Genomic DNA, 10,132 nt, shown 5'->3' with positions numbered 1-10,132 from the left:
CCACATATTTTGTCTTTCTTCAATTACGTTCTGCTCTCAAAGCATATGGAGTTCCTTGGGCATCCCCCATCTCCTCTCAACCTATGCAAGATTGGATTGCACCATCTGTTGGTCGGCCGTCTGTTTCTTTAATATATAATAAGATTATTAATTGCATTACAAAACCTCTTTCTATTAAAACTATTTGGAATAGGGAATTATCTGACCTTAATTTGTCTGTCGACTGGGAGAGAGTGTGGTCTAATCTCAGTTTAACATCTAAAAATCTGGCTCATCGTCTTATTCACTTCAAAGTCATTCATAGAGCATACATAACTCCTTACAAAAGATTTAAAATTAAACTACAACCGAATCTCAACTGCCATATATGTAATACTACATCGTCAGGTACTTTTCTGCATATGTTTTGGGAATGCCCTGTCGTCATCAGTCTATGGACACATGTAAACCTGGTTCTATCATCCTTACTGCAAATGGATTGGTCTGTTAATCCAAGTTTGTGTCTTCTTAATGATGATTCTGGTCTCTGTATAAGTTCAATGCAAAAGAGAATGTTGTTTGCTGGTTTTACAGCTGCGAAGAAGACAATAATACAAAACTGGTTTACACCGCACATGTGTGGAAAAACATATTGGATCCGTAGCCTCCTGCAAATAGTGACCTGTGAATGTACAACAGCACGAATCAATGGGGCCAAGCCTTCTACCATTGATGCTTGGCAGTGCTTTCTCTTTGATACACGTGACTGTATAAAGGAGTGACTTTTGTGTTTTTCTTGTCCTTCCCTCTCTCCCTCCCTTTGACTGGACTTTGAGATATTGAGTATGTGTCTGTTGTTGTTGTTGTTTTTTATTATTATTTTGTATTTTTATTTATTTTTTTATATTTTTTTGGATGTTATGTATGAAAAATAAAAAATGTTGATAACAAAAAAAAAAAAAAACAAGAACTTAATAGTATAACAAAATAGAGAATAGCCTATGCGACAGTAAGTAGGTGACAGTCAACTCCACTCTGATGGGCTCCAATTGACCCTTCGCTAAGCCCCGCCCTCCTTAGTTACTGTTGCTACGCCTGTCAAGCTTTCGCGCCTGGCACGTCTATTTCAGTATGTATGCAGCGGTGTCAGACATTCCCAAGGAGATAATTAGTAATTTTTGGCGAACAGGTGAAATATCTGAGAGCAAGCCAAAAGGGACTACAGTATGCATTCGAGGGATATCCACGATATAATATGCAACCGATTAGAGAATAATTTAATCAAAATTGAAGCTAAAGCCTATAGGTCCCAGCGCAAGCAGCAGCCGCCTCATACGCTGACCATTCAAATGGGAAACACACAAATTGAGAAACAGCTATGTTCATGCACAGCAGGGTAAGTGAAATTTGAAAATAATCTAATTATAAATCAAACAGCTTATCCATAAATCCTGTGGAATAAACACAAGACATTAGCCTGACCACTTTGCAATGATAATATTCTCCCGCTTATTTTTAGCGCGCCAGGCTACTGCTCACACGTCGTGGGTCTAATCTACGCCTTGGACCTGGCAAGAGCCAGAGATGCTGAGCTGAGCCATACATCATCAACAACACAAACAAAGTCCTCCTGCACGAGTCTACCACAGCAGTGGCACAAGCCAAGGGGTAACAAAATATCAGTGCCAATATTATCGGTAGTTGTCGCTAAAGCCAATGAAAACCGTATGCGGCGACCAATCAACTGTCGGTATGCAGGAAGCAGGTAAGTTGAAAATTGTTTATGGCTATAGTTATGGGATTTGGCAGAAGCTTTTGTCCAAAGTGACATACAATAAAAACAATACAATAGTTAAAATGAACAGTGAACAGTTTTAAAATGTTGGAGAATTAGAAGACATTAGGAACATTAAGGAGAATAGAAATAATAAACTCAATAATGTAAATTCAATCAATAGCCTAATGAAAATAAAACAATACTATAATATACAAACCATAACATTAGAGAGGCAGGTTTCCAAGTACAGCAATGTTTTGACATACAACCCCTAGCTTTGTATTAATAGGGTATTCTTTTTCAGGACCTTCTCAGTTACAGAGGAAAAAATTGCTTTATTAAAAAGGCAGACAGGAGCACCCATCAGCTACTTGGTAAACAGACCCCCTGTTGACATAACTGTAGGAGGAGAGCGATACCCACTAGGTGGTTTGAGCCATCAGGTAAATGAATGAGATGAGGCAGTATTAAAGTAGATATTCTTTATTGTGTACTTTATATGAAATTCACTCAACTTGTACAGGGCAGCACAGGACAGTGCACCACGTCAGCGTTATCTTCCTTGACAACTCAGCTCTAATACACACAGACAACCTTAATCTTTGATGATATGTGGCTGGAAGTTAGACAGCATGCTGACTACATACCATATTTGATTTGTTCACAAGCCGGGAAATCGGGATTTGGCCTGACACAATTTTAAACTTTATCTTTGCAATAGCTCTTTCAACATGAACCCTGTGCTTGGCTATTCTTTTGGTCATTTCAACATCTGCATGTGGCATCTGTCTGTTTGCTCTTGCAAAAGGTGGAATGTTAAGTTGCAAACCAATCTCCTCAACTTCCTTCTCTATTAGAAAGCCTTTATATACCATCAAGCCATCTCCTACATTGAGAATGTACCCCTTCAAAATGTCAAGGATGTTGCACTCATTGAAAATCTCTTTGTCAGAAATTGCTCCAGTGAAGAGGGCAGACACATAAATGACTGCACCTCGTGGATCACAGGCCACTAGAGACTTAAGGGTGTTAGTAGACTTGTAGGTGGAGTAAGTCTGACTCTGAAACACTAGGGAGCTTGGTCTCTGAATCTTAAGTTCAGTGCAGTCTAAGATGGCAAAAGTATTCGGAAATTCTTCCTTAAATTTAGCTGGCATGTTCTCAGAAATAACATCCCTGTGTTGCCAAATAGACAATTTTCCAAGACTATCATACATAGAGTCCACCCAGGAGTTGATCAGTGTGCTGACACTCTGTAAACGGATGTTAAATCTGAAGGCTAGGTCTTTGTGGTCCAAATTTTGTCATAATTTCATTAAGGTCAGTAACAATTGAGTACGCAGTGAAAGTTGTTTGATCTCATTATTGACACGTTTGTATGAGAGAGGAAATGTGTGTTTGTGGTGCACTTGGATCATTTGGAATGTTAAAAAACTGACACAAGCTGTTAAATTGCTCATAAGAAAACCCTGTGCAGTAGTGGAAATCAGGCACATGGCTTTGGTTTAAAATCTCAGGGTTTAAAGCATCTGAGGTGTGTGCATACTGAAGTTCTTTTTGAAGATGGAGTTGGCCATCCTTTACCTCGAGTTGAAGCTTCAGATTTATGTCTTGCTTGTGATTGGCTAATGCGTCCTGCAGAGTTCTCAGTTCCTCTCCATGGTCGCCCACATCATGTTCTTCTGTAAATCACAAAAAAGAGAAAGGAAACATGGAATGTTACTAATTTATATGATTTTCTTCTGTTTTACAGCTCCCTCTCTTTGACTCTGCAGGACCATCATCTGCAAACCAGCCGTCAAACGACTTCCCGGATTTCCCTCTGCAACACAGCCGTCAAATTTCTGTGCAGTGCTACATGGAAAAAAAAGTGTAGTTACAGAAAATTGACAATCACACCATCCCAGTCTTTAGCTTTAGAAAGAGAGACCAGACAACAAGATACCAATCACATCTGGCATCTTGCCGGGGCTCCCCGACTAACGTCAAGTGTGTTGAAGACAGTATGCTCTAGGAGAGCCGACTTTGACACCTTGGCTGTGAGAATCAAAGGCACATCCAAAATGCAGACCAAAGCAATGAGGAGAGGGGTAGAGCTAGAACCTGTGGCAGAAGTACTCGAACGTAACAGGTAATCTGGTATACCCTTGCGGCTTTGTAGTGAACCCCCATGCTCCACACCTTGGCACATCCCCAGACAGGAAGGTCGTAGATGGTACAAGCTTTGGCCTTTTGGAAATTAAATGTACAGCAAAGAACAGCTGCCAAGACTGTCCCTATCTCCAAAGACAGGCAGATGGTGGTCACAAGCTAAAGGAGACCCATGCGTATTACTACCAAATAATAGGGCAGCTGGGACTCACAGGCATGCCTTGGTGTGACCTCTTTGTAATGTGCGCAGAAGACTACCACTTGCAGCGGATACATTTAGATGTAGAAAAGTGGGGTGAGATGAAAGACAAATTAGATTTGTTTTTCTTTGATTACTTCCTTCCCATTTACAATCAGTAACTAAAAACAGATACAAATAGCGGTTTAAACTTACCATAGGTAGAGTCACTCTGTTGGTGGTGTACTGTGAAATGTGTCCTCAGCGGAGTTTGAGGTGCTGGCTTCCTGTCACACATGATTCAGTAAACAATCAGTTTAACAATTGTTTAGTTGTCTACATGAAATCATTAAAGTTTAACAAATCCTTCTAATAACTTAACTTTTGATAGCCCCATGGAATAAAATTTTATTACACCGTTGTTTTGCTGGTGTTTTGATCCTGTATTGGTTTCTTACAAGAAACAAATAAAATGCCCTTTGTATAAAGTATGAGAGCATGCTGTGTTCTGTAATAAATCTCGCTGCCCAAATAAAGTCTACATGGTAGCAAACCGGTATGACAGCACATAAGTGACTACTGTTAATGAACTGATTAAGTTTGCATACCAACCTTTTCCTTAGATCTTCGGCAAGCCCCCTGATGTTCCCTCCTTAGAACTAACCCCGGGAGAGCCGCAATCGGATTGGGGTACTCGGGGTAGGCCGTCGATTAACACAATGCTGAAATATATTTTAAAGTATGTCAGTCAGCCTCCATCTTGCCTTTAATCATCTTATTTTACGTTCAAATATATGCATTATGAACAAAGAACCGTCATTATTTCCAAGCAATGCTGTGCTGAGTTAGCTAACGTTAGCTAGCTAACATTAGTGTGTTCTTACTTTGGAGCAAACGTAGGTGTTTTTGTTAAACCTGTCGACATTTAGTTGTGAATGGGGCCTCCCACACTGCTTGATCCACGCTCGGCATTTCTCCCCTTGGGTTTTAGGTTTCGGGAAGGGAAAAAATTCCACCACCCCGTCCAAACTTTTAGGATACCGGGTATCAGATTTGCATGTTTCCCTCGCTCGAAAGCTTGACAGACCTTCCGCGCCTAGTAACGGTTGCTAGCGAAGGGTCAATTCACCTTAAAGGAGTAGTTCACTTCTAGAACAAAACAATTACAGATAATGTACTCACCTCCTTGTCATCCAAGATGTTCATGTCTTTCTTTCTTCAGTCATAAAGAAATTGTTTTTTGAGGAAAACATTTCAGAATTTATCTCCATAAAATGGACTTCTATGGTGCCCCCGAGTTTGAACTTCCAAAATGCAGTTTAATTGCAGCTTCAAAGGGCTCTAAACTATCCCATTATCTAGCGAAAAGATTGGTTAAATGCTCCTGTTTAGCTCTGCGTTAACTGTATTTGTTTTTTTCTGGTTCATGATAGTTAGGGTAGGTCTAAAAATTCCTAAAATTTAATTTTCTCCTTCAACCTCAAAATCATCCTACATTGCTGCAGAAGTACTGAACCAGTGTTTACAAAGTTAATATACAAAGAAGTTCAAACGCTCTTTATAAAAACGGCAAAATCGCGTTGTAGGACGATTTAGAACGATTTTGAAGTTGGAGCAGAAAATGAGATGGGAGTTTTTCGACATACTCTAACTGTCATGAACCAGGAAAAAACAGTTAACGCAGAGCTAGACAGGAGCGTTTAAGCACAATGCCACAGATGCCACAGATGTCACAAGTTTTGAGGGAGCGTGCAATTGGCATGCTAACTGCAGGAATGTCCACCAGAGCTGTTGCCCGTGAATTGAATGTTCATTTCTCTACCATAAGCCGTCTCCAAAGGCGTTTCAGAGAATTTGGCAGTACATCCAATCGGCCTCACAACCGCAGACCACGTGTAACCACACCAGCCCAGGACCTTCACATCCAGCATCTTCACCTCCAAGATCGTCTGAGACCAGCCACCCGGACAGCTGCTGCAACAATCGGTTTGCATAACCAAAGAATTTCTGCACAAACTGTCAGAAACCATCTCAGGGAAGCTCATCTGTACGCTCGTCGTCTGCATCGGGGTCTCGACCTGACTGCAGTTCGTCGTCGTAACCGACTTGAGTGAGCAAATGCTGACATTCGATGCCGTCTCGCACTTTGGAGAGGTGTTCTCTTCATGGATGAATCCCGGTTTTCGCTGTACAGGGCAGATGGCAGACAGCGTGTATGGCGTCATGTGGGTGAGCGGTTTGCTGATGTCAACGTTGTGAATTGAGTGGCCCATGGTGGCGGTGGGGTTATGGTATGGGCAGGCGTATGTTATGGACAATGAACACAGGTACATTTTATTGATGGCATTTTGAATGCACAGAGATACCGTGACGAGATCCTGAGGCCCATTGTTGTGCCATTCATCCACGACCATCACCTCATGTTGCAGCATGATAATGCACGGCCCCATGTTGCAAGGATCTATACACAATTCCTGGAAGCTGAAAACATCCCAGTTCTTGCATAGCCAGCATACTCACCGGACATGTCACCCATTGAGCATGTTTGGGATGCTGTGGATCGGTGTATACGACAGCATGTTCCAGTTCCTGCCAATATCCAGCAACTTCGCACAGCCATTGAAGAGGAGTGGATCAACATTCCACAGGCTACAATCAATAACCTGATCAACTCTATGTGAAGGAGATGTGTTGCACTGCGTGAGGCAAAATGGTGGTCACACCAGATACTAACAGAGTGGAGTTCACTGTCACCATCTGACTGTGCATATTCTCTATTTTGTTTTAATATTAAGTTCTTGTTTTGTAGTCCTTTGTTATTTTATTATTTATTGCTTTACCGCATCACAGTGTTGGCAACTCTTACAGATTTGCCTTGAAACATTGCTGTGACACAGAGTCCTCATAGAAGTCCTTTTTTTTATATATATTTGGTTAAATATAAGCTTTGTGCAACACTTCATTACATTATGCAAACTTGACATGTATTAACATTATTTATATATATATATTATATATATACAGTATATATTTTATTTTATTTTTTTTCAATGTATTTTTCTCTAATTGTGATCACAGGTGAAAACTGCATCAGAGGGGGAGGACCTTTCTGCTCCGCCATATACTGCAGGGACAACTTTGCAAACATATGCAAAAGATCTCCACAGCTGAACTCCTGCCCACAGCTGAAAGGAAAAATTTATAATATGCCCATTAAAAATAAATGTAGAACATGATTTGTATGTGTGTTTTTACTGTTCTTTGTATTTTGTATAAGTGGTTGCAAATTAGTTTTTTCTGCATTCTGTTCTTGGAAAAGATCTGTTAAAATTTTGTTAAATAATACAAATATTTCTTTAACTTGGGGTCTTTGGACCTTGCATTTAACTATGAAATACAGTTCATTGTTAATAACTTTGAAATACATATATTGTAGCATAACTAAAATTGTTTAATGTTACACTTACACAGTAACTACACTTAGCAAGAGGGTAACAAGGGATCACTTTAAATGACAGCCCGTGGATGTTACACTTACACAGTAACTACATATAACAAGAGGGTAGCAAGGTATCACTTTAGATTACAGCCCACTACAGGTAACAAGAGGGTAACAAGGCATCACTTTAGATTACAGCCCGCGGATGTTACACTTACGCAGTAACTACATGTAACAAGAGGGTAACAAGGCATCACTTTAGATTACAGCCCACTACTGGTAACAAGAAGGTAACAAGGCATCACTTTAGATTACAGCCCGCGGATGTTACACTTACGCAGTAACTACACGTAACAAGAGGGTAACAAGGCATCACTTTAGATTACAGCCCACTACTGGTAACAAGAAGGTAACAAGGCATCACTTTAGATTACAGCCCACTACTGGTAACAAGAAGGTAACAAGGCATCACTTTAGATTACAGCCTGCGGATGTTACACTCAGAGGCGGACAAAGTACACAACTTCCTTACTTGAGTGAAAGTACAGATACCACTGGTCAAATACTACTCCACTACAAGTGAAAGTTGTAAAGATAGATTTTTACTTAAGTGAAAGTACGGAAGTACATGTTTTTAAAAGTACTTAAGTATCAAAAGTAAATGCATTGTTTATTGTCGCATTGTTGTATACTTACAATACCTTATGCTACTAAGGCAACCTACTGAATACACTGATTAGCTTGTATTATCTTTGGAATTAAGAGCTTTTATGTTACAAAACCTATTGAAATGGAACAACTGAATGAATATAATCATCTTTATTTTTATTTTTTTTAATAGTCCTACAACTACATTGTAACTTTTAAACAAGTATTACAATGAGTTCAAAGTTCTTTTTCAAAGAGATATTGAAGACTATGATATGGTTCATTTTAGGCAAGCAAAGCAAACACTGAAAAGAAAACAAATCTTTAGTATTTTCAGAAAACTGGAACAAACTCTCTCAGTATGGCCATGGGTGTGCAGGTTGCGCAAAAGAACCGTATTTTTTAATTTTGCCATCAACTGATCAGTGTTCATAAAATGCTCAGAAATCAGTGAACTTCACAGCATGTGGCTAGGGTTGGGCATTGTTTGAATTTTATCCTTTCTGTTTCTGCTTATTGATTTCAATTCTTATTGATTCCCAGTTTAGATTCTAAAGTTTTCATTTAGCCTAATTTTTATCATTTGTTTGCAAAAAAATATATGTATTTATGTGCAGTGTTTTGACAATAAAATAATGTTCAGATTTATATACTTCCCTGACCAGTTTTTAGCAGCAGTTTGCCTACTGGTAAACTGCTGCTAAAAACTGATCAGGGAAGTATATAAATTAAACAAAAATTAAACTACAGTTACAATGAAACTATGGTAAATTTGTCGTTACTGAAGTTTTACTACAAATAGCATAAGTATGGTTACTATAGTGAGATAATGGTAAATCTGTGGATCCTGTGATTTTACTGCAAATACCATAGTTATGGTTACTAAAAACATGGTTAATTTTCCAAAGGGCTTTAAAGAGTTAACATGCCTTTTTAGAGCGCTTTTAGCTGTGCAGTAGCGCGGACATTTACAATAGTTTAGTGGAGAAGATCCAGAGGTTGCCAGATTTGTGTAAAAAAATGAGCCAAATGTCCATTCAAAGCTAGGCTACAAGGTATCACTTTAGATTACAGCCTTTAGATGTTACACTTACACAATAACTACACTTAACAAGGGTGTATGTTTGCATAGTAGTTAAGAAAAATGTTGTAGTACGTTCTATTCTACTTGCCTCAAACCACATACGGAAGCTCAAGTGCACCAACAGCACTACAGCTATCAAAAAAACATCAATTTGGTAAATGTACATGTGTATTATGATGTTATATTTATGTTATATCCTGGGAGCAGCTGGAAACAGGTAATCTAGTTTTCCACTGTACTGCACCTCAACGGACATGATTCGCTGCTGAGATGACCATATGCAATGCTCTTATTGGGTAAATTTTCGGTAACACTTTATTTTGATGGTCACTTTTGAACATTCTGTTGACACTAAGTAATGTTGCAACTACATGTCAACAAACTCTCATAAGAGTATTAGTAGACTGTCTGCTTCATTTCTGCTAACTCCTTATTGTGTTGGTCTCCCAACAGATATTCTACTGACTATAAGTGACTTTGCAAGAACGTGTCAACTTAATCTAACCCTAACCCTACCAGTCAACTAATACACTACTAACACTCTAATGATAGTAGAAATGTAAGTGCAACATTACTTATAGTCAACAGAATGTGTTAAAGGGACCATCAAAATAAAGTGAAACCAAATTTTCATATCAAATTTTAAACAAAATCATAGCAGAAACTCGTTACAAAATTTCCCCATACTTTAATAATCTCGACTATGGTGGTTTTTAACTTTACTATAATTACTAAATTATACTATAGTATAGGCCTACTACAATTTACTATTTGTATCAATATCATGTAAGATATATGTTCTAATAATACAATAAGTACCCAGTATGTGTCAGCAGATATACAAGGGACACAGAGGTAAGTGAAATTAACAGCAGG

General features: G+C 38.9%; 1 pseudogene; it reads right to left on the bottom strand.

Annotated features, from left to right (window-relative positions):
* Window positions 1-2,505: 2,505 nt before the first annotated feature.
* On the bottom strand, window positions 2,506-5,291 carry LOC131524074 (uncharacterized; annotated as a pseudogene).
* Between the last annotated feature and the right edge of the window lie 4,841 nt (window positions 5,292-10,132).

Source organism: Onychostoma macrolepis, chromosome 18 (genome assembly GCF_012432095.1).
Source record: "Onychostoma macrolepis isolate SWU-2019 chromosome 18, ASM1243209v1, whole genome shotgun sequence".
In the NCBI taxonomy this organism is placed as follows: Eukaryota; Metazoa; Chordata; class Actinopteri; order Cypriniformes; family Cyprinidae; genus Onychostoma; species Onychostoma macrolepis.
This window is presented reverse-complemented; position numbering and strand designations above follow the sequence as displayed.